The sequence below is a fragment of the Sus scrofa genome, chromosome Y (assembly GCF_054392235.1).
Source record: "Sus scrofa isolate SSC_HxYL_T2T_F1_AM1 chromosome Y, Sscrofa_HxYL_maternal_Yorkshire_Landrace_v2.0, whole genome shotgun sequence".
NCBI classification, from domain to species: domain Eukaryota; kingdom Metazoa; phylum Chordata; class Mammalia; order Artiodactyla; family Suidae; genus Sus; species Sus scrofa.
In genome coordinates, this window is record NC_139402.1 from 12585085 (window position 1) to 12608849 (window position 23765).

General features: G+C 40.5%; 1 pseudogene; it reads right to left on the minus strand.

The window, feature by feature from the left end:
* Positions 1–452: 452 nt before the first annotated feature.
* Positions 453–19702, minus strand: LOC110257961 (heat shock transcription factor, Y-linked-like; annotated as a pseudogene).
* Positions 19703–23765: the final 4063 nt, after the last annotated feature.

Here is a 23765-nt window from a genome sequence, read left to right on the forward strand (position 1 = left end):
CTCATGGACTTGGACAACAGTGTTTGGGTTGCCAAAGGGGAGGGGGCAGGATTGTGATGGACTGGAAATCGGGGGTTAGAAAACGTGCAAAGTATTGCATGTGGAGTGGGTATGCAATGAGAACATGCTGTATATCAATGGGAAATACATCTAGCCACTTTTGAGGGAGCACAACGGAGGGCAATATGAAAAAAAGGTTACGTACGTGTATGGGTGTGGGTCTTGGGTGGTTGGGGGGGGTGTGTGCCTGGGTCATTTGCTCGACAGTAGAAACTTGACAGAACATGGGAAACAAGCTATGATAGAAAAAATAAACATCATTTAAAAAAAGAAATACAGCATCCTCTTACTCTTAATTGTTTCATAAATAAAGAAATGGCAACTATGAAGATGAACATATATGTCTATTTTTGAAATAAAGGAATTGCAGGAAATTGTTGACACTTGCAAGCCTAAATTTTCATCTTCACTATCCTGCAGAATCTATAGAACGTTGATAGGTCAAAATTAGGATGGTGTTCAAATAATGAAGAGGATGGAGGTGTTGGCCTTGAGAGAGAGGCAGCAGAGGTATCAGTGGCCATTGGCATTGGGAACCACGGATGGTTGGCTGGTTGAGGGTTAGACAAAGGGCCCTCTCTTGGTGATATATTCTGATATCTGGTTGGAAAAGGGGATGGCTTCACCGTCATCCCAAAATAACCACTCGGGAAGGGAGAAATACAGCGGTACTGAGACATGGAAGTGGTAGTTGTAATGAAATTCACAATGTGGCCACTTGCTGGAGAGTAGCTGCTTTGTGAGTGCATATGAAACGTGGTCAACTGTTTTAAAATAGCATGTTGAGCCACGAGAGTTTGTGCTGTGGTCTGGCTGTTGCTGATGATGTAGAAGAAACGTCATTTCTAATTGGGGTAGTTGTATTAGAAATTCTCTGGCTGGTAGAAGGCCTTCTTACGAAAGGCACATTTAAACTTGTGGAGGTTGAAAATGCATTCTCTCCACGAGTTTCTGCATCAAAATCAGAATTATGATTATCGGCATTATGCCCTGTTCCAGAGTACTTCTTGCTGCAACCTTGAAGTAGAGAAGCCGATACTGGAGAAGCATTTTTAATCCTGACTCTTCTTTTCATCCTTTACCAACAGTTGAGGACAGCCTCGTTTAAAGTTTGGATTATGGTAGACCTGCAGCTAAAACCAAGGAGAAATTTATTTACTGACATTTGAAACAAAGACACGAGGAGACAAAAACCATAATATCTGACTCTTTTCATCATATGGAGTTAATATCCTGAAATCATACATGTCCATTACTAATATTTTCAAAAATGTTCTTAGTGGGCACAGCCAACAATTGTCCTCAAGTAAAAATTCCAGGTGTATTTGCAGTAATAGTATTAGGTTCAGTGGCTTGTATTTTTTTTTTTTTTTTTGTATTTTTGCTATTTCTTTGGGCCGCTCCTGTGGCATATGGAGGTCCCCAGGCTAGGGGTTGAATCGGAGCTGTAGCCACTGGCCTACACCAGAGCCACAGCAACGTGGGATCTGAGCCTCATCTGCAACCTATGCCACAGCTCACGGCAATGCTGAATCGTTAACCCACTGAGCAAGAGCAGGGACCGAACCCGCAACCTCATGTTTCCTAGTCAGATTCGTTAACCACTGCACCACGACGGGAATTCCATGGCTTGTATTTTTTGAGGTTCGTTGACAAGGCTCAAGGTGGCAGGGACAATGGCTTATCATCCCAAATACTTTATGACCAAGCGGTCCTCAATTTAAAAATGTAACATGGAGTTCCCGTCGTGGCACAGTGCTTAACGAATCTGACTTGGAACCATGGGGTTGCGGGTTTGATCCCTGGCCTGGCTCAGTGGGTTAAGGATCTGGTGTTGCCGTGAGCTGTGAGATAGTTTGCAGAAGTGGCTCAGATCCCACATTGCTGTGTCTCTGGCATAGGATGGTGGCTATAACTCCAATTCAACCCCTAGCCTGGGAACCACCATATGCCATGGGAGCAGCCCAAGAAATGGCAAACAGACAAAGAATAATCATCATAACAAAAATGTAGCAGTACTTCATCCCATTTTCAAGGTCTAGTTTGACCCTGTATGAACATATTTGCAGATGCCCAAAAGAAAATCTTATACATTCCCTCTGTAAGTGGTAACTGGAAATTCCTTAATACCAGGTTCCAAGCAGAGACGTCATTTTCTTCTTCCAGAAAGTCAGCTAGTGAGGCAGATCTTTGAAAATTCTGTTGCAATTTATTAAACCCATAAAGATTAAGCTGTCGAACTAAGCTTTTCATACTCTCAGTTTCAAAAATTCTGAAGGGAGCCTTTCTCTCCAGAACTTCTTTCTTGAAGCGTTCTTCATTAATTACGATCGAGGTTCCATTTTCATCCCACCAAATGGACTTAAATCGATCACTTTCAACAATTTTCCAAAGTTTTCTGGGAAAGGGCAGAGGAAGAAAATCATTGTCTTCATCTGGTTCAGAGGCACACAATGTGCGACATGGCTTTGTTTATCAGGGAGCCTTCAGACAAAGCCCGAAAAGCTTTTTCTTCAATCTGAGACCTCAAGTCCAAGTCCCCAGTGATTGAGTTATCACACAATGGAGATGTAATGGAGGATTCTGAACCAGTTGGTGCATCTTTAGGAGACACATGTTGAAGTCCTGAAGGAGCATGTGCCATCTCAGATAAATTTTTCTTCAGCACCTTTCTCAACAGCATGCTTTTTGAACTCTGCATTTTTAAGTGCTGCTTTGGTAAGCCCACAGAGGTAAACTATCCAATGCATCACAATGGTTGCTAACCTAAGTAGCTGTGACATCACAAGATGACAGGTCTCCTAGCAATCTGAGCATAACCTTCAGCTAGTGTTTATTTTCCTATGAAATTGGGTCAGTTAACATAAAATATGAGCTCCTTACATAAACAGTAACCTCCCCCCCAAAAAAAATGCGATCATCAAAATCCCACTCCAATGGAATCTTTTTAATAAATAAGAAAACCCACCACATTAATAAATCCATTTCCTCCCTGAAGTAAATGTAAGTTCCCTATTCTACACATACACATTTGGTGCCCGTTGTATAACGCCTGGAAAATGGGACCAAAAAAAAAAAAAAACAGTAAAGTGAAACAAACCATATGTGTCACTTCACAGTTTATAACTAGAATCTATGCCGCATCTGTATTCAGAAAAATCATAGCCAGGAGTTCCCTGGCAGCTAGCTTGTTAAGAATCTCTTGTTGTCACCGCTGTGATCTGGGTTCAATCCCCGGCCTGGGAAATTCTGCATGCCCCAGGTTCAGTCCATAAAATAAAAATAAAAAAAAAGAAATAAAGGAAATAAACACACACACACACAAACACAACCTTTATCACTAAGCAAGACACAGAAGGTCCCTGGGAACCAAGCAAAATATCAATAGCCATAGAGATATAGAAAGATTGATAGATGCTGGGGTTGAGAGAGGAAATTTTGGGAAGCACCATCCAAAGGGATATGAGATTTCCTTGTGGATTGAGGCCAATATTTCACAACTGGAGAAGTGATGGGTGTACAACATTCTGAAGATAATATAAGCCATTGCATTGAATACGTTAAAGTTCATACACAATGTTTTCACATTGTTAAAAACTGACAGTGATTTGTTATCACTGATTTTAGCACATGGAGTTTTCTGTGAATCCTACGTAAGTAGTCTGTGTGTTAAACAATATTCCTAATGTTTTCTCATTACGATGGCTGAGAGAGGAATTCACAAGGCCAATTGGTATTCACTAGGGCATCAGAAAGTGAGGGGCTGAGCTCTAGATGGCATCATCCTTGACTGCAAGGAGGTGTTAGGCTTACAAAGCATCTGTGGTGGGAATCCGTGGTTGAAGTCTATGCTGGGAACTGGTTGCAGGGACAATGAAGAAGGAGGGGAAGGTCAAAGGATGTGTAACGGCTCGAGTCCCATGATGTAGAGCAGTTACTCCCTGGAAGAGGTTAAGCTCTGCAGGCAGTTGTTTCCCACAGGTCATTGTTTCTTGCTGCCCAACTTGAGCATCCACATACTGGGAGGGGGTGTCCACAGCAAGTCTCTCAGGTGAACTGCAGTAGTTGGGGTGTATGGGGGTCTGTCTCCATCCTCCTGGAAACCTGTCATTCAAGCCTTCCATTATATGGGATAGGGGTGACCATCTACTCTTCTCTATCTGCTTCCTGCTGGCCTGGGGTGACAAGTACTGGGTGGATGGACATGGTACAGGCTACCAAAGAGGATGGGAAGTAAAGAGAAATGAGTTTAAATAGGAGTTTAGGATGTAGGTTGATACCAGTATTGTTGAAGGAGGGCTTCCGCTTTATCTGAGGAGGTTTTAACACTTGGTGTGGCATTAACACATAAATCACAGGAGCTGTTGGTCATAACACATGTTGTCTCCTTTCTGTTGCTGTATGAGGAGACCTTGAAAATGTAAGGTTGCCGCTGCCAGCTGATGCTGCTTTGAGAAGCGTCGGTGGCATCATATCTGACAGGGCACATAAACCCTAAGATCTTAACCAGGCAAGGCTTGCCTAAAATTACTCCTGAAATATTTCCTCGTCTTCCTTGGATGTCTGGCCCACAGCTAGTCCATTCTGCCTTTTCTCCCTATTGGCCCATGCAGATGCCATGGTTAACGATCTCCGTATTTCTAGATGAGAGAAGAGGCAAGAATTTGGGGCCATAGAAATGCTCACCTGAAATCGAACTGTCTGAAGGCGTGTGCCTCACTCCTGGTCTCCTCCCTGAGCTCTGCTCAGCAGGTGCTGCAGGGAAACAGCTGCTGTGGCTCAAGTTTTACTCCATGGAGAGCCTGAAGGCAAGTGCTATACTTGAGGTCACAGTTGGCCATAATCCCCCATGGTCATACATTTGCCCATAGTTTTGAGAGGCATTTCATGACCATTTCATCCCACGGTGCTAGGAATGAACATTCCTCCTTCTGGCTAAGAGTTCACAGATAGGCCACTCAATGTGCTAAAACTGGACAAGGCCATGTTAGAAGTAGCCCAAAGTCTCTGGACCACCTGTCTTGCTAGTCTATTATGGTCCAGGAAAATATTCCCTCTTGTTGCATTTTCCCATACCTAGAGGTCACCGATCTCATATGGAACTGTCTATCATTTTCAGTGATTCAGTCATCACACATTGGAAATGCAGGAAATAGCAATTTGGTGAAAACGGTGAAAAAAAATAACACAGAGACACTCATACTGAGTGAAGAAAGTCAGAGAGTGAAAGACAAATACCATATGATATCACTGATATCTGCAAGCTACTATACAGCAGAAATGAAGCTTTCCACATAAAAGAAAAACATGGACTTTGAGAATAGATGTATGATTCAAGGGGGTGCAGGAGGCAGAAGGGAGGGAGTGAGAGTGAGTGGGAGCTTTGGGTTAATTGATGCAGACTATTGCCTTTGGAATGGATGAGCAGTGAGATCCTGCAGTGTAGCACTGGGAGCTAAGTCTATTTGCTTATGATGGAGCATGACAATGTGAGAAAATAGGGTATACGTGTGTGTATAACTAGCTCACAATGCTGTATAGTAGAAAATATAATGTTGTATTGGGGAAATAAAATAAACATAAAACCTCTTTGGATAAGGAGTCAAAAAATAATATAAGATATTTGTGGTCCATTAAAATATTATATAGAAAGAAGAATTGGTAATGTCATAAGTAAAAATTGAAAAGCTTCACCCAGAACAGACCAGTATTACCCTGTTGAGGTGGATTGGTCTGTCTCTTACCTTTAAAGGAAGTTTTATACTGGTTTGCCCAGTGTTCTTACCCTGTTTTTCCCTAGATGGTTTAAGTGTTCCCAATACAAGGAATCTTAATATTTAGATTAGTATAGATTTAATAATATAATTAACAAATTAAATTAGAAGTTATGTCAATTGGCTAAAGTTTCAATTCTTATTTACTGAGCTTTATTAGCATTAGATGAAATCATATTTCTGCCCTTGTGAGGGCAGGTATTATATTGCCAGGTGAGGTGATCCCACCAAGGATCATAAATAATAAGAGCCTTGGAGGGGAGAAACCCATCAATTTAAATCAGTAGGAAAACAAACAACAACATGGGTCAGGTGTGGCAATCTTTGGATAGTGGTATACTTCTGATGGTGTTTTCATTTTGTCCAGCCCTGGGTGTTTTGTTATTAGGGCCTTGTTATAAGGTGACTTTGAAGTCAGTAGTTCTCTCTGTAGACCAATGCAATGTAGAGGCCCTTCCTAAGTGAGAAATATCAATTTCAGAGTTATTTTATTCACATTATTAGTGCATATGTGGCTTAAGAATTCTTGATAAGGGAACTTTCATCTAGCCTGGAGACAACCCTTTAAATGATACTTTTCCAGAGTGTCTAGCCCCCTGGTTATCATGGGGCATCTGATATTCTCCCAGAGGCAGATTACAGCAATCAGTTTCCCAAGCTTAGAATATTTTCTGATTAATCCAGTTAAACTTTGAAATATTGTCACATAGCATCAAAGAACTCTTTGGGAAGTTAATTTTAGAAAGTGAACCCTAACCTCAAAACACAGAACTAGAATATGAATCACAAGGTTTTGCTCTAAACTGATCTTCATTTTTCAGCAAATATGGTCGCTTTAGAATTATAGAAGTTATACCCCAAAATGGGAAACATATTTTCTAAGTATTTCTTCTTCATTATTGGGTTTGCCTAGGAGCCAGGAAGAACCAAGTCACCTCTTGTATTTCCCATAGTCCTGGCTCTTTAATTCATAGGTATTGTTTACCTTTTTTTAATCTTTTTGCCTTTTCTAGGGCTGTTCCCATGGCATATGGTGGTTCTCAGGCTAGGGGTCTAATTGGAGCTATAGCCACCAACGTATGCCAGAGCCACAGCAATATGGGGTCTGAGCTGCATCTGCAACCTACACCATAGCTCAAAGCAATGCCAGATTCTCAACCCACTGAGCAAGGCCAGGTATGTGCAACCTCATGGTTCCTAGTCAGATTCATTAACCACTGCTCCACAATGGGAACTCCTATTGTTTACCTATATTAACTTCCCTGATATTGGGGCAGACTGTTAGCATGCACACAAGGGCATTGGGATGGCAAGTCTGACCATGAGGGGTTAATTTTTGCACCATAATCCTATTGATTTTGTTCATACATTTCATTGCACAAATTGTCCTCTCTAATTTACACTTCAGAGGTTTGCAAAAAAATAGTATATATATTTATATTTATACACATAAACACACAGAGGAGAAAAATTAAAACACCTGGTCAAATAGAATCATACTTTATTATTTAACATTACTTACTCATTCAGCCAAAGTAACAAAGGATTTCAAAAGCAAATACAAATTAAAGACCAGTAAATTCATGTAACCTGTTAGCAAAAGTTAAGGTTAGGAAAGTTAGTAAAACCTACTTTTAACAGAGAGACAGAAACCAAATTCAAGTTTTGCACTAGCTTACCTTTAAAATTAGTTTACTTCATTGCCTTGAATTCCCAATGCAGTCAGTTCTGACCAAGCACAAAAGTCCTTTCTCACTGTCCACTTCCCATAAAACTACCATCACTTTCTGCATCCATATTATTCTGTCTGCTACCGTTCCATTCAAGATAATAAGCTATAAGACAGACTTACTTTCTGTTCCCTTAGTAAAATGCAATTCCATTCCTCCTTCCTTCTTTACTGAAAAACCCATCAAACTTTTCTGGATGGACTTTTTATCATTTCTAAAAGCACATGCTTCCTGGTACAGAATATCTCAGCACAGCACCAAAATACCAATCATAGTCTTAAGTGATGTTGTAGTCTCTTCTTCGTAACTGAAGTCTCAGTATCTGATTTGACTTTTATCAAACCTAGGTGCAGTAAGTTATTATACTTATGTTGATGACTCTGAAGACCTGTGCACATAAGTTAGATCAACAAATTTTAACTTGAATATCAGATGTTAATTTAATACTGAATATTTTCCTGTTCATGTGAATCCAAAATTAACTTACCTTATGTATTTTGAGAATTTATATGTGTTTAATTTCCTTCAAACCAAATAATTAGAGATTTTTGATGAATTAATTTTGGCAAGGCCACACATGCACAACACATACAAAATACACAGAACAGGAACCTCAGATTTCCCATTCCAAAGCTTCAGCCATGAATAAAGTATAACTGTGGATTCAAATTGCAATGAGAGACAGTGGATTCAAACTGCGATTCTGACAGATGGAACAAAACAAGATCACTTGTGTAGATGTTTAAACCCCTTACATAGTCTTTAATTGATGATGATGCTGATTATTTTTATAGTTATTTCCCAAAAATAAATTTTTCTATGGTACATAATGGTGACCCAGTTACACATACATGTACACATTCTATTTTCACATATTATCCTGCTCCATCACAAATGACTAAACATAGGTGCCAGTGCTACAGAGTCGGATCCCATTACTCATCAATTCCAAAGGCAATAGTTTGTATCTATTAACCCCAACCTCCCAACTTACCCCATCCCTCCCCCATGGCAATAATAAAACTATTCTGCAAGTTCATGAAGTTCACTTCTGCCTTATATTAGATTCCAGATATAAGTGATATCACATGGTATTTGCTTTTCTCTTTCTGACTTACTTCACTCTGCATGAGAGTCTTTAGTTGCACCCATGTTCCCACAAATGACATTGTTTTGTCCTTTTTTATGGCTGAGTAGTGTTCCATTTTGTATATATAGCACATCTTTCTAAACAAGTTATGTGTCAATGGACATTTGGGTTGTTTCCATGCATTGGATATTGTGAATAGAGATGCACTGTACATTCGAGTGCCTGTGCCTTTTTTAAATAGAGTTTGTCTGGATATATGTGCAAGCATGGGAGTGCTGGGTCATATGGTTGTTCTATGTAAGACTTCTAAGCTACTTCCATACTGTTCTCCATAGTGGTTGTAATAGCTTACATTCCCACCAACAGTGCAGGAGGGCTCCCTTTTCCCCATCCCCCTCCAGCATTTGTTATTTGTGGACATATTAGTGATGGCCATTCAGACTGGTGAGAGATAGTGTCTCATGGGAGTTCTCATTTTCATGTCTCTAATAATCAGTGAAGTTGAGCATTTTTTCGTGTGCTTGTTGGCCATTTGCACATCTTCCTTGGAAAAATGTCTATTCAGGTCTTTTGCCAATTCTTCCATTGGTTTGTTGTTTCTGCTGTTGAGTGGTATAAGTTTCTTGTATATTCTAGGCATTAAGACTCATCAGTTGCATAATTTGAGTCTATTTTCTCCCATTCTGCAGGTTGTCTTTTTCTTTTCTTTTTCGTTTTATTTTCTGTGCCAAACTTGTAAGTTTGATTTGGTCCTATTGATTTATTTTTGCTCTTAATTCCGTTGCTTTGGGACACTGACCTGAGAACATATCCATGAGGTTGATGTCAGAGAGCATTTGCCTATGTTCTCTTCCAGGATTTTGATGGTGTATTTTCTTATATTTAAGTCTTTATCCTTTTTTAGTTTATTTTCCTTAAGGCTTTTTGAGTTTATTTTCTTAAGGCATAAACTAGAACATGCCTTACATGTGAGGGCATGTTCTACTTTCATTGATTTACATGCAGCAGTTTAGGCTTCCCAGCAATGCTTGCTGAAAAGACTGTATTTTTCCCATTTTTTGTTCTTGCATCCTTTGTCAAATATTAGTTGGACCATTGGTGTGTGGGTTAACTTCTGGGTTTTCTGTTCTGTTCCATTGGTCTATATTTCTGTTTTGGTATCAAGACCACAACATCTTGATGACTGTGGCTTTGTAATATTGCCTGAATTCAGGGAAAGTTATACCTCCTGCTTGGTTTTTGTTCTTCAGAACTGCATTTGCAATTCTGGCTCTTTTGTGCTTCCATATAAATTTTTGGATTGTTTGTTCTGGTTCTGTGAAAAATGTCCTGGGTCATTTGATGGGGATTGCATTGAATCTGTAGATTGCTTTGGGTAGTGTATCCATTTTTACAAAATTAATTTCTCCAACCTACAATCATGGACTATCTTTCCATTTATTTGCATCCTCTTCAATTTCCTTGTTTAATGTTTTATAGTTCTCAGCATATAAGTGCTTTACATCCTTGTTCAGGTGTATTCCCAGGTATTTGGTTTCTTGGAGTGCAATTATAAAAGGTATTGTGTTTTTGTATTCCTTTTCTAAAGTTTCATTATTAGTATATAGAAATGTGACTGATTTCTGAATATGAATCATATATCCTGCTACTTTGCTGACTTTGTTGATCAGTTCAAAGAAGTTTTTGTGTTGTCTTTTGGGTTTTCTACACATAGTATCATCACATCTGCATCCAGTGTCAGTTTTATCGCTTCTCTTCCTACTTGGATGCCTTTCATTTCTTTGGTTTGTCTGATTGATGTGGCTAGCCCTTCCAGTAATATGTTGAATAACAGTGGTGATAGTGGACATCCTTGTCTTGTTCTAGATTTTGGTGGAAAAGTTTTCAGCTTTTCTGCATTGAGTATTATATATTGGCCGTGGGTTTGTCATAAATGGCTTTAATTATGTTAAGGAGTGTTCCCTCTATACCTACTTAGGTAAGAGTTTTTATCATGTAGGGATGTTGGACTTTGTCAAATGCTTTTTCTGCATCTATTGAGATGATCATGTTGTTTTTGACTTTTCTTTTGTAATGTGTATGGCTGATTGATTTGACATTGATTGATATGTTGAACCATCCCTGTGCACCTGGGATGAATCCCCCTGGTCATGGTGTATGATATTTCTGATGTGTTTTGTGCATTCGGATGTTAAAATTTTCTTGAGAATTTTTTGCATCTATATTCATCAAAGTTGTGGGCCTGTAGTTTTATTTTTCTTTTTTGTGGTATCTTTGTCTGCCTTGGTAATTAAGGTGATGTTGGCATCATAGAATGTCTCTGGGAGTGTTCCTTCTTCCTCAAATTTTGAAAAATTTTAAGGAGGATGGGTATAATTTTCTCTTTGTGTGTTTGGTATAATTTTCCTGGGAAGTCATCTGGTCCTGGACTTTTTTTGCAGGTAGCGTTTTTATGACATATTCAATTTTGTCTCTAGTGATCAATTGAACAGAGCTATTTCAGTTTTGGCAGGCTGTAAGACTCTAGAAAGTTGTCCATTTCTTCCAGGTTGTCAAATGTGTTGACGGACAATTGTTCATAGAATTCTTTCATGGGTTTTCTTTCGTTCTTTTTTTTTTTTTTTGTATTTCTGTATTATACATTGGACTTACACTTGTTTATTTCTGATTTTGTATATTTGGGTTATTCCTCTCCTCTTTTTGGTGAGTCTAGCCAGAGGTTTGTCTATGTGTTGACCTTTTCAACAAACCAGCATTTTGTTTGATTGAGTTTGTCTATCATTTTTGAAACTCTTAATTCATTTCCTGTTTGATTTTTGTTGTTTCCTTTCTTCGGTCGACTTTAGGTTTTGATGGTTTTCTTTTTGGTAATTCATTTATGTGGTGGGTTCAGTTGTTGATATGAGATTTTTTTCTTTTTTGAGGAAGGCCTGTATGGCTATGCATTTACCTCTGGGCACTCCTTTTGCAGCATCCTGTAGATATTGAGAGGATGTGTCTTTGTTATAATTTCTCTCATGGTATTTTTTAATTTCCTTCTTGATTTCCTCATTGACCCAGTGGTCTTTTAGTAGCATCTTGTTTAGTCTCCATGTAGTAAGTCTTCTCTCATTTCTCTTCCTGTGGTTGATTTCTAGTTTCATTCCATTGTGGTCAGAGAAAACCCTTGAAATAATTTCTGTATTCCTAAATTTGTTAAGCTTAGCTTTGTGCCCCAATATGTTTTCAATTCTTGAAAATATTCCATGTGCACTGAACACGAATGTATACTCTAATTTTTTGGGATATAATGTCCTGTAAATATCACTGAAGTGTACATTTTCTATTGTGTCCTTTAGGATCTCTGTTGCCATATTGCTTTTCTGTCTAGAGACTCTGTCCATTGATGTGAATGGGGTGTTAAGGTCTCCTACTATGATTGTATTCCCATTGATATCTCCTTTTATGTCTGTAAGTATTGGTTGTAGGTTTCTGGATGCTCTTATATTAGAGGCATATGTATTGATGATTATAATATCCTCTCCTGGAATGGATCCTTTCATCATTAAATTCTGTCCTTCTTTGTCTTTCTTTATGGCCTTAGTTTTAACGTCTATTTTGTCCCATATGAGAATTGCAACTCCTGACTTCCTGTCTTGTCCATTGGCATGAAATATCTTTTCCCATCCCCTCACGTTCAATCTACATGTGTCCTTTGCCCTAAGGTGACTCTCTTGTAGGCAGCAGATTGAAGGTTTTGCATTTTTAGCCAATCTGCCACTCTGTGTCTTGTGATTGGAGCATTTAGTTCATATAACAGTCAAGGTGATTATTGATAGGTAGGTATTTATTGCCATCTGAAACCTTTTTCTTTCCAGTTGATTCTCTGTTTCTCTTTTCTACTTTTCTTTTTTTTTTTTGGTTGATTTCCATTTATTTTATTCTTGAGTACTTTTCTTCTCAGTTTTGTGAATATAAAGTTTGCTTTTCATTTGTGGTTACCCTGTTTTTTAAGCACATTATGCACTTCCTATATCTGCTTGCTATTGCCTGATAGTCATATAAAATCAGACACATCATAAAAATAAAAAATATATATTTTCTTACTTTCCTTCCCCAGATTGTATGATTTTGATGTCTTTTTTTTAATACCTTCATGTTTAGATTTTTATGTTGGCTTATTTAAGTGGCTGCTTTGCAACTGTGGTTTCCTCCATCCTAATTCTGCTTTTTCTCATCTTTCTCCTCTCTTTTTAATTTAGAGAACCCCTTTCAGTATTACTTTTAGAATGGGTTTAGTATTGCTGTACTCTTTTAGCTTGTGTTTGTTGGAGAAATTCTTTATTTCCCCTTCTAATTTAAATGATATTCTTGCTAGATAGATTATTCTAGGTTGCAATTTTTGTTTCCTTTCAGCACTTTCATTATATCTTGCCACTCCCTTCTGGCCTGAGAGCCTTATGGGGGTTCCCTTATACTTAATACTTTGCTTTCCTCTTGCTCCATTTGGAATCCTCTCTTTACCTTTAACTTTTGGAATTTTTATTATAATACATCTTTGTGTAGGCCTGTTTGGGTTCAGCTTGTTTCGGGCCTTCCTGTTTCTTGATATCAGTATCCTTTTGATTTGGAAAGTTTTCAGCCATAATTTTTTCAAATATACTTTCAATCCCCTTTTCTTCTCCTTCTCCTTCTGGAATGCCTATTATGTGTAGATTGGCTCACTTTATATTGCCCCATAGGTCTCTCATATTGCTTTCATGTTTCTTCATTTGGTTTTGTGTCTGCTGTCTGTTTGGAAGATTTCCATTATGCTCTCCACACATCACTAAATCATTCCTGTGCATTATTCATTCTGCTCTTTATTGCCTTAAGGTCAGTTTGTATTTCTGCAAATAAATTTCTTGTTTTTCCTTATGTTTTCTAGTTTCTTTCTAAAGGAATCTGCATTACTCTTCATATCCACTCATAATTCCTTCAGTATTTTCACTATCTGACTTCTGAACTCAATGTCTGTCAGACTGTAGAGGTCTGTTTCATTGTTGACTGCTTTAGGTGAATTATCCTGCTCCTTTAACTGGGCATGGTTTCTGTGCTTCTTCATCTTGCTCATGTTTCTCTTTTTCTGTGAGTTTGGGGAAGCCAAACACTAGTCCTCTATGGCTGCATCTATGCAAGAGCACCCATTTGTATTTTGGGGGGGTTACTATTTATTTTTGGCATGGGAGTTGAATATTATTTCTTTGGTGTGAGCAGACTGTTTTCCCCAGGATGCTCAGTGTGTTTTCAGGGAGAAGGAGGCAGTGGGTAGGGCCAGCAGTCTTTTCCTTTTTGTTGGGCTCTCAATAGCCTCAAGGACCCGCAGGAAGTTTGCACAGGCTAGTCCTAGCTGCAGGGCCCTGCAAAATTGTAACAAGCTCTGGGCAGATCTTCAAGGTGACCAGAGCATTTGGTAGTAGCAACAGAAGGGTGTGTGAGTTCCCAGGGGAGTGAGAGTGACCACAGCTTGTGTTTGATTGCAATGCCCTCCTCTAAGGTGATTGGAACCACAGGTGGTCCCTGTTCAGGGATGCCTATTGGGAGCAGTGGCCATCTCTAGAGTCAGTGATAACTGCAGTGGTTTGGCCCTGCCACATGTAGAGCATGCATGAAGAAACCTGTCTCACTTAGCCCACCTATGAGGGGTTGTAAAGGGTGCTAGTTGCAGGATCCTGGGATGTGACAGAGATCAGGCATGTGGGTACTGCCCAGAACATTTGGCAGTGGCAACGTCAAGGCAGGTGTGTTCCTGGGTGTGTGAGAGCACCAGCATTTGGCATTCAGTCACCCTCCAGTGTGGTGCCCTGTAGGTGAATGGGACTGCAAGTGATTTTTGTTCAGATATCTCCAATGGCAATGGGCCATGCTCACCTCTGGAATCAGGGATAACTGTGGTGGTTTTCCACCTGCTGCCTGAAGACCTGGGCTAAGAAGCACCCTGTCCCAATTTGCCCACGTATGAGGTGCTGCACTAGTTGCTCCTGATTGTAGGGTCTTGGGAAGGGACAGTGACCAAGTGTCTGGGGGACACCCAGAGCATTTGGAAGTCACAGCTTCAGGATGGGTGTGTTCCCAGAGGAGTGAGAGCAAGAGCATATGGTGCTTGGTTGCAATGCCCTCTTTTATCGGCACCTCCTGTGGTGACTGGGGTCGCTGGTGGAGTCCACTCACAAGTCTCCAGTGGTGACCAGCCACATATCCTTCTGGCCTCTGATACATCCACTGCAGTCTGTCCCTTCCACTTTCAGAGCCTGAGTCTCCAGCCCCCACCCAAACCTCTCAGTCTGTGGGGTCTAGGCCATTGGTTCAGATGATCTGTGTGGCTCTCACCCTGCTTTTCTGTTCTCAGTCCAGCTGCTATGCTTTTCTTGGACACTTTGAGGTCCTGCTGTCTCAGCTGAACTTTTGTCAGTGAGGTGGCTTCCCATGAGGTGAATTCCTTTTCTCATTCAGAGCCCCCTCTTGGGGATGCTAGTCTTGTCCTGATTCCTTTTCTCTCTCTTTTTCCTTCTGTTCTACCGAGTGATGCCAAGAGTTTCTTGCCCTTTTTGGAGGTTTCAGTTCTTCTGCTAGCATTCAGTTGATGACCTGTGCCAGTAGTTTTATATGTAGATGTGGTTTTAGATTTTTTGATGTGTTTGTGGGTGAGGGTGTGCAGGGCCCCTTACTCCTCTGCCATCTGGATACATCCCCCAAACCCTTTTGTAATAAATTTTATGAAAAATATATTATTTCTCTTTGTCCTTGAGAATCAAATTTCACCACGTACCCTTATTCCTGAAGTTTCTATTTCAAAAAGATGGTGGAGCTAAGGCTTCCAGAAGTCCAGGTAGAACAACTGCATCTTGAAGACACAGGCAAATTCCTCCTGGGATGACTTTGTTTCCATAAGGGAAGAAAAATTTTCCCTCAGTACTTACAAGCCTCTTCCCTGCATCTTAAAGTTCCATGTCATGTAAGTGCAGGCATGGAGTTTGTGGGCCTGTCGTAATATTTGTATATTTTTTTCTGTCAGGAGAAGCCTGGTTTATAAAATGGACTGCAAGAATGGCGTGTCCTTCACTGGCCCCAGGGTCTGGATTAGTTTAGTGTATGGATCAGACATGGGATGGGGAACCTGAATCCTGGTTATGCCTAAGATTCCATTAGCAACTTCCCTCAGGGGCCGGTATTGTGGTTTTCAGGGGGTTGTGAACCATTCTTTTAACTCAGTTTGAATGGGAGCATGCTGCTGAGCTATGGAATGGGTGGAGGTGTCCCACACCCATGGCAAAAGAATGGAGGCTGGGAGAGGTAGCTTATCATGTTCTGTGTGAGCAAGGGTGAGGAGGAGAGAGGGCTCGGCAAGAGAGAAAGGAATGAGAAGTGTGAAGGAGGCTCTGATTTTAGGTAAAATGTCTCTGCCAAGAATTGGGGCTGGACACCTGGTTAATATCAGGAAAGAACAGCTAAAGGGTATTCCTGATGAGGTGCAGTTTAGAGGGGGTGTTGATAAGAGTTGGAGATTAGACCACCAACATGCAAAATAGAGACATGAGAGGGGTGTTTGTGACCTGTTAATTCAGGTCGTGATGAATAAGTGGCCCCTAGTTAAAAAAGAAAACTTACCTCCAACCAGCAGCATTACCTGCTTCTCCAATGGAGTGGTAGTTGTGGGGTCCAAAGGGGTCCAGCTGTTTGCAGGGCTGACAGACCCTCAGTCTTCTCTGATCATAACAAAGTGGCCTGGCCTGTCAAGGTTTGATGCTTCTGGTGTTTATTCAGGGAGGCACGTGGCCCTCCCCTGAGAGGTTTCGAGTGGCCTCTCTTGCCACACCTGCAGCATGGGCCTGGAGTGTCTTGGAGCCATTGTCCAGCTGAGGGAGCCTGTATTTGTGGGAGCCCTGAGTGGCCATTGCCAGCATTTTGTATTTACCCGGATCTCTTTTTAAGTGTTGGCTCTCAGCCTCTTTATCCTGATTATTAAAGACCTTGAAGGGGAGGGTGAAGACATCCTGCTGAGGGGTTTAAGGGCCATCCTCCCACTTTTGTAATATGTGCCTTATGTCAGGTGCAGACACAGAGATGAAGGGAAGATTTAAGAAAATATTTCTTCCTAACAGGAAAAGTTTAACTTTGTGTATATTTGGAGTGCCTCTGTTAATAAAGAAAGAAGTAAGGCAGGATTTTCATCAGGGCCTTGGCTAATTTCTTTTTGTTTTCTTTCTTCCTTTGGTAGTTAAGAACTGCTTCCCAGAGTCCTGCTCTGAGACAATTTACCAAGTGACTCTGCAGTTTGAAGCCTGGGAATCGACCAGACAGTCTGTTTGGATCCTGTCTCAGGGCTGCTATTGCCCTCACTCTTTGGGTCTTATTTTGCCAGTGGAGGTCATCTGTGTGGGCCTGAGTGGCCAACCAGGCCCTTTCCTTTTCCTTGGGGTAGAGGATGAAGGATAAGGTGATATCAACATCATTGAAGGTAAGGTCATGGGACTGAGTGATTTGGTCAAATTCCTAACATAGGTGGAGGGGTCAGAAGAGAAGGAGTCTAATCTTTTTTACAACTTAAGAGGGATTGGACAAGGAATTAGGGACATGGACCCAGACAATCCCTTCAGTTCCTGCAGTATCCCCTAATGGGACTAAATGAACTAGTTGGGAGGTGTTTTGGGAGGCAGGAATTTGGACCCATGAATGTGTATGAGGAGGAGAGAAATTGGGGTCTGTATCTGGTTTAGCATTAGGAGAAGCTGATGAAAGTTTGGTGGGGGGAGGAGGATTTTGAGTTGGTGGGAGAGCTGAGGGCATGGAGATATTTGTATTGGGGAGAATAATGATCTGCAGAATCAAAGCAGGAGCTATGAGAATTAGAGGGAATATGACATGCATGATGGAGAAGAATTTGAAATGTGGAGCAAGAAGAACAGAGAGAGGGGTGTGAGCTGAGGGTAAAGACTGCCTGAGCATAGGGAATTTCATACCACTTGTCATTACAGGGACAAAAGTTATTGAGGTTACTGAAGACATTGAAATTGAAGGTAGATTTGTGGTTGCCAAGGGGGAGTGGGAAGGGGAAGGAGTAGGATGGATGGGGCGCTTGAGGTTAATGGATGCAGGCTATTGATTTTGTAATGGATTAGCAATGAGATCCTGCTGTGTATCACTGGGAACTATGCCTAGTAACTTATGATAGAGCATGTTAATGTGAGATAAAATAATATATACATGTATGTGTAACTGGTCACCATGCTGTACAGTGATGAAGAAGAAAATTGACAGACCACAGTGAACCAGCTATAATGGAAAAAATACCTTTACATAAAAACCTGAAAGTGATCTTTTGGGTCTATGGAGAGCCATTATCAAATGTAAATCTTGTGCATGTTGAGTTAAAAAGAATTAAAAATGCTTGGACCTAACATTTCCTCTTGGGGAGATTCTGAATTTCAGAAGAGGCAGCCAAGAGGTGTGTTCTGTGGAGGAGTGGAGGGCATATTCCACATGATGAGGACTAAGAGGGGATGTGGGGTAAGGAAAGGGCCAACTCCCAAAGCTGCTTATTAGGCTGATTGTCTCTAACGACTGGATAGTGGACGCTGAGGAACAGAAAGAGAAGTTTTGCACTGATGTGGGTGTCCCAAGATGAGAGGGATGGGGCCAAGTGTCTATGCATTCTACAGACCTAGTACAATGATTTGTTGCAGAAGGTTGTACTCTGATGTGTCAGAGGAATTGGGGCCCAAGAGCCATGCTGACAGAAGTCCCAGAAAAGTGGCAATTACCCAAGTATAAGAAGGCAAATGTTGGATGCAGAGTCAGTCACAGAAATGTGGAATTTCCAGTTAGGTGTTCCTCCCTGGCTGAGCAGGAGAGGACTGGTGCAGAAGTGCCTGGATCAGGGACCCAAACCTGGGTGGGGTCCAGAGGTTAAGCCAGGAAGAGCTGCCCCTGCCTGCTGCTCTCTGGCTTTCAAACCCAGGAGTTTGGGGCACCACTGATCTGATTCCCATTCTCGTATCATTCCGGCTTGAGGTTTAGCACCATATGTGAAGTTTGCTGAGAGAGGAGTGGGCAAGGGCATTTGATAAACAGGAGAGATTTATTAATTGTTCAGGAGGGCACCAGCCTTGACTGTGAGGAGGGGCTAGGCTTATAAAAGATCTGTGGCAGGTATCTGTGGTGGGAGTTCATGGCAGGAACTTTGATGGGAACAATGAAGAAAGAGGAGGGGAAGGTCAAGGGAGGAGTAGGGGGTCAAGTCCCATGACAGAGAGCAGTTCATCACTATAGAAGTTAACACATGCCTCCAGGTGTTTTCCTCAGTCCGTTGGTTCTTGCTGCTCAAACTGAGCATCCAATTCTGGGATAGGTTGTCCATAGCACGTCTCCAAGTTGAACAGCCATATATGGGCTCAATGGGGGTCTGTCTCCACGCTGCTGGGAACCTGACATTTTCACAGTCATGTTAGTGCAGCAAATATGGTTCTTTTAATATGTCTGTAACTATATGATAAATATTCATGAAGTAAAGATTTTGAGTGAACTTAGGGCCTCTATCATTAAGGAAACCCTAACAAGTAGGAGATACATCATAACAAGAGGGTTTATATGTAAAATTTATTTATATATGGGTAAGAGGAAAATTGCTGTTATTGAAGGAGCCACAGAATATCTTAAATAACAATGAGGATTAATAATCTTTTTTATATTTGTTAGAACAGGAAGGAGACTGTGGGGTGTTGGAGTGGAAATAACAAAGGCAAAGAGTCAGGAGCACTGAGGTTTCACATATGCTTGTTGACCAGCAAATGGCCAGGGGATCTGAGAGAAAGTGAGGCCTTCATATCATTATGGGGTGGTAGGTTTTCTAGGGGCTTGTGCCTGAAGTAACCAGTGTCAGACTTAGCATCTGGCTACATAGGAGTCATAGGAGGAAAGGGTGTGTATGTTCCTAGATAGCATCATGCAGGGGTAGGGGGAGAGGGTGAGAATGTTGCAACATAGATTGTGTGCTGAAGGTTAACAAAGTCAAATGCAGTCAGGGCCGTCATTGTTCCGGACGGTCTGTTCCTATCAGTGGGCAGTTGGGTGGTTTCACCTGGCTCTCTGAATATCATTGTGTAGGAATCTATGAACATAGGAGTATAACTATAAAATAGGACCTAGATTTTGTGAAACAGTCTTAATAATGAGTAACCAGTTTCTCCTTTGCAAGATGAGACTTCATTTTCAGTAAGAACTCTTGTTGGTTTGTGGCTGAAAGAAGTGTTAAAATAAAGGTGTGAGTGGATTACTATTATGACCTTTGTAAACAGTATTTAATATGTGTTGAAGAAATACATAATGCATTCTATATTTATCACATCTTAGAAGGCATGTTTTTTCACAACTAGAAAGAGTGTCAAATTTGGCATTATCTTAGTGTAATGCAGTTCTTAATTCAGAATGCTGTGTATTAACAAAAGGTAATAAAATTTCCTTTCATTAAATATTTTGTGAAGATTTAACATACATCATGAAAGGTAGGTTCATGAAATTTGACAGCTGGTTTTTTTTTTCAATTTTTTGGATAATTTTAAAAATTTCTATTTACTTTTCAAGACATTTCCTTAGATTTCCACATACAGATTTTGCGGGTGATTTTTTGGTACAATGTTTAGTATATGCGAAAAAATAGTAGTTCATGTTAAGAGGAAAAAGTCTCATTAAATTGTGGCTGAGAATTTTGGGGTGCTAGAATGGCAGGATCATATATGAAAGAAGGCACCTTTGTGGATATCAGGGGAAGATGGCCTAATTCAGTTGACTCCTAGCTCCAAATTACAAATCATACCTTGAATCAAAATCATAGGGGAGAGTGAAGAGTTTTATCCTGAAAAGATGCATATAATATGTTGTATGTACTTACCCATATGAAGAATGAATTTATTTTGGTCTCTGCATCTCTTTAAGAGTTAGCATTGATGTACAGGGGTTTTCTTTATCTTAGTTGTGGGAAGCTTTCCTAAATTGGGTGGAAATGCCTTCAGTTATATTTATCCAATACGTGTAAAATTTAACTCTCAGACAGAATGTGGATGGGAAGGGGATTCTACAAACGAAGAGGTAACTTAGCAAGGTGAAAAGAGGAGACCAGGGTAGTGATGACACAGTGACAGGTGTAGAGACCCTCATTTCAGTACCAGGCTTGGGAAGTTTCAGGGTGAGGGCAAAATCACTTTTACTGTACTCTAAACCCATGGAGCAGCAAATAAACAAGTAAACAAACAGGATGAGCCACTTCTAATTTTTCTCATTCTCTCCCTTGTGAACTGAAGTTTGGCACTTGCCTTCAGGCTCTACATGGAGTAAAACAGGAGCCACTACAACTACCACCCTGCAGCACACCCTGAAGGGAGCTCGGGGTGGAGACTGGGAGTGAGGCACTCTGTGCTCTAGGAAACCTGGAAGAACAGGCTTTTCAGACAATCAGATATTTTTAGGAGTTTTTATGTGCCCAATTCTTGCATCTCCTCATATCTAGAAAACACTAAACTCCTTCATGCTGATGTCTGCTCCTTGCTAGTCTCCTTCAGCAGAGCGGCAACAAAATTTGTAAAATGTGTGTGCTGCATGCACCACCCCCTCACGTTTTTCATATCCTGATCCTCCTGTTTCCTCTTTCAGCCCAACTGCAGGTAAGAATAAAGAATGTCCCAGTCCTCTGTGAATGCAATCACCTTCGAAGGTGAGAGCCAGTGAGTCCTGCAAGCTGTCAAATCTCAAGAAACTAATCATGATAGCTGAGGTGCATATCAAAGGAATGGCTTCGGTGAGCCCAGGGCTCTTTGGCTCCTGCTACCTGCCCTTTCTTCCAAAAACTCCTATAGATCCTGGCTCCCCCCTCACCACCTCAGAGCTGTTTCTCAGGGTGACTTGAGATGCTGTCTCCTGGGCCTAAGTCCTAATTTCACCCCAAATCAAACATAACTCTCAACTTTCAGGTTGTGTAATTTTTATATGGCACTCTGCATAGACCAAAGTATTTAACAGTGGTTGAGTCCACATAAATACAGTGATTTTAAGTGGCAACAGTGGACCATTTTCTGAGTTATTCAGAAATATGGGGCATAGGCTATGTGAGGACAAACAAGTACACTTGCCTGAAGGCCCTTTTACTCTGGGCCTCTCTTTAGCTTGACATGCTACATTTTAGACTATTGAAAGCCCACTTCTAAACTCCAAGATTTTTCTCTATGTTCACGATTCCATAAGTGCTTTCCAAACCTAAACTTGAGAGGACAGCTTACATTTTCTGAGGAGTAGGGAGTGAGTGTGGTGGTCAGAAAGATGCAATCTGCATTCATATTGCATTTGATGTATAGATGGCTTGGGGAAGAATGGGTTTCATTTCTCATATCTCTCCTCTTAAGCCCAGGATACATGTCTTCTCTATAATTATTTGCTTAAGGTCCATTATGCTCTCATGACCATCATTATCATCATAATTTGATGAACATACTGTTGTAAGATTCTTCTTTTGCTCACATTCATCCTTAGCATGGATTATTTGGAAAGGACTTTTTTTTACAACTTTGGGAGGGTAATTACATGATCTGCAAATGATCACTATATTTCCTCCCTTTTATTACTTGATATTTAGATATATATATATATATATGCTTTATTATTCACTCTTCTTTTCTCGACAGAGTGCCTACAGTGTCCTTTTTTAATCTCTTCCTTTTCAGATACTCATTGTATCTATTTTCTGACATTATAATTGATTCATTTAGATGTTATCTCTATGACCCACTAATTGCAAAGATGTATTCCATTCATATTTGTTGCAGATCAGTGCTGCTTGTAGTATCTTATCTCCTTGTTTTTTTTTTTTTTTTTGGTTTGCTTGTTTATTTTTGCAGGCTAATTGATGTAATCACCCACATTGTTGTAGGATTCCCAGAAATCACCTCAGAGGACACTCGAGGAAGATGGAGAACAGATTTATCAACACTGACACATCCACAGGAATTGCTTCCCAATCATGGACCACAAACATATAAGGAGAGATACATTTATATTGCTTGCTTCTGTGTCTAATATGCTACATTACCTTTTAATTACATCTAAGGTACAAAAGGTGTATAGCTGTGCAGAATGTCTTGCATTGTTACTTTGATGATTAACCTCAATTACAGTCTAGCTATTGTTTGAATATCTTGAGGACAATCTGGGCCCAGACTTTCTTAAATCCTAATGACTCTATTTTTCTTGGAGCCCTCATGTGCTTCACCTTAAGTTCACCAGGATGGATGGTGGCAGCAAGATGTATTCACTCTTGTCAAGCTCCCTATTCCCTTTTCCCACAAGCATACATTCCACCATCTGGATTCTCATCTTTCTCAATGTGCATCAGTCACTGACAAATACTGAACCTCAGGGGGTGGACTTCAAACATGAATCCTTGATGGGATGCAACAAGCTGAGTGACACAGTTAAAAATACAAGGTCCAAAGATTGGCAACAGCAGTATAATAACTACGGTTAGTATTACATTTTCCACCAGTCCCCCTTTATCCAAGACCAAAAAGAAGTACAAAGAGGAAGATTACCATTAGACAATGCCTCAGCTTGATTACTCATGTCTTTAACACAGCAGTCATATTACCAGAGAGATCAGATATACATACACAACATTCTACTTCTATGATGAAATGTGTTCCTCCTTGTTCAGCTGTTAGGATGTCTAGTGCCATTATGTTTTGAATGACAGCAGTTTTCATCAGCAATTATTCAGTATTTAATGCCATTATAGCTTTTATTTCATCTACTAAATCTTGCTCAGTAAAGTTAGTTAAAGCTTCCACCCTCATCATGATATGTGCGATGGGACAAATAGAGCTGCCAAATAGATGGGACAAATAGAGCTGCCAAGTAATCATACCATTGAAAGACAGATCATGACCAAAGAGCCTGCTGGAAAGGGAGATTAATAGGGGTTTGATCTAGATATGATAAAATATTTCCATGTGTGAAAGCATATCTTGAAGTACACCTTCTTTCCCATCCTGGTGGCAACCACAGCCATGTTTGTCGCATATATCCAGTGGGTCCCATTGGGGATAATCCAAT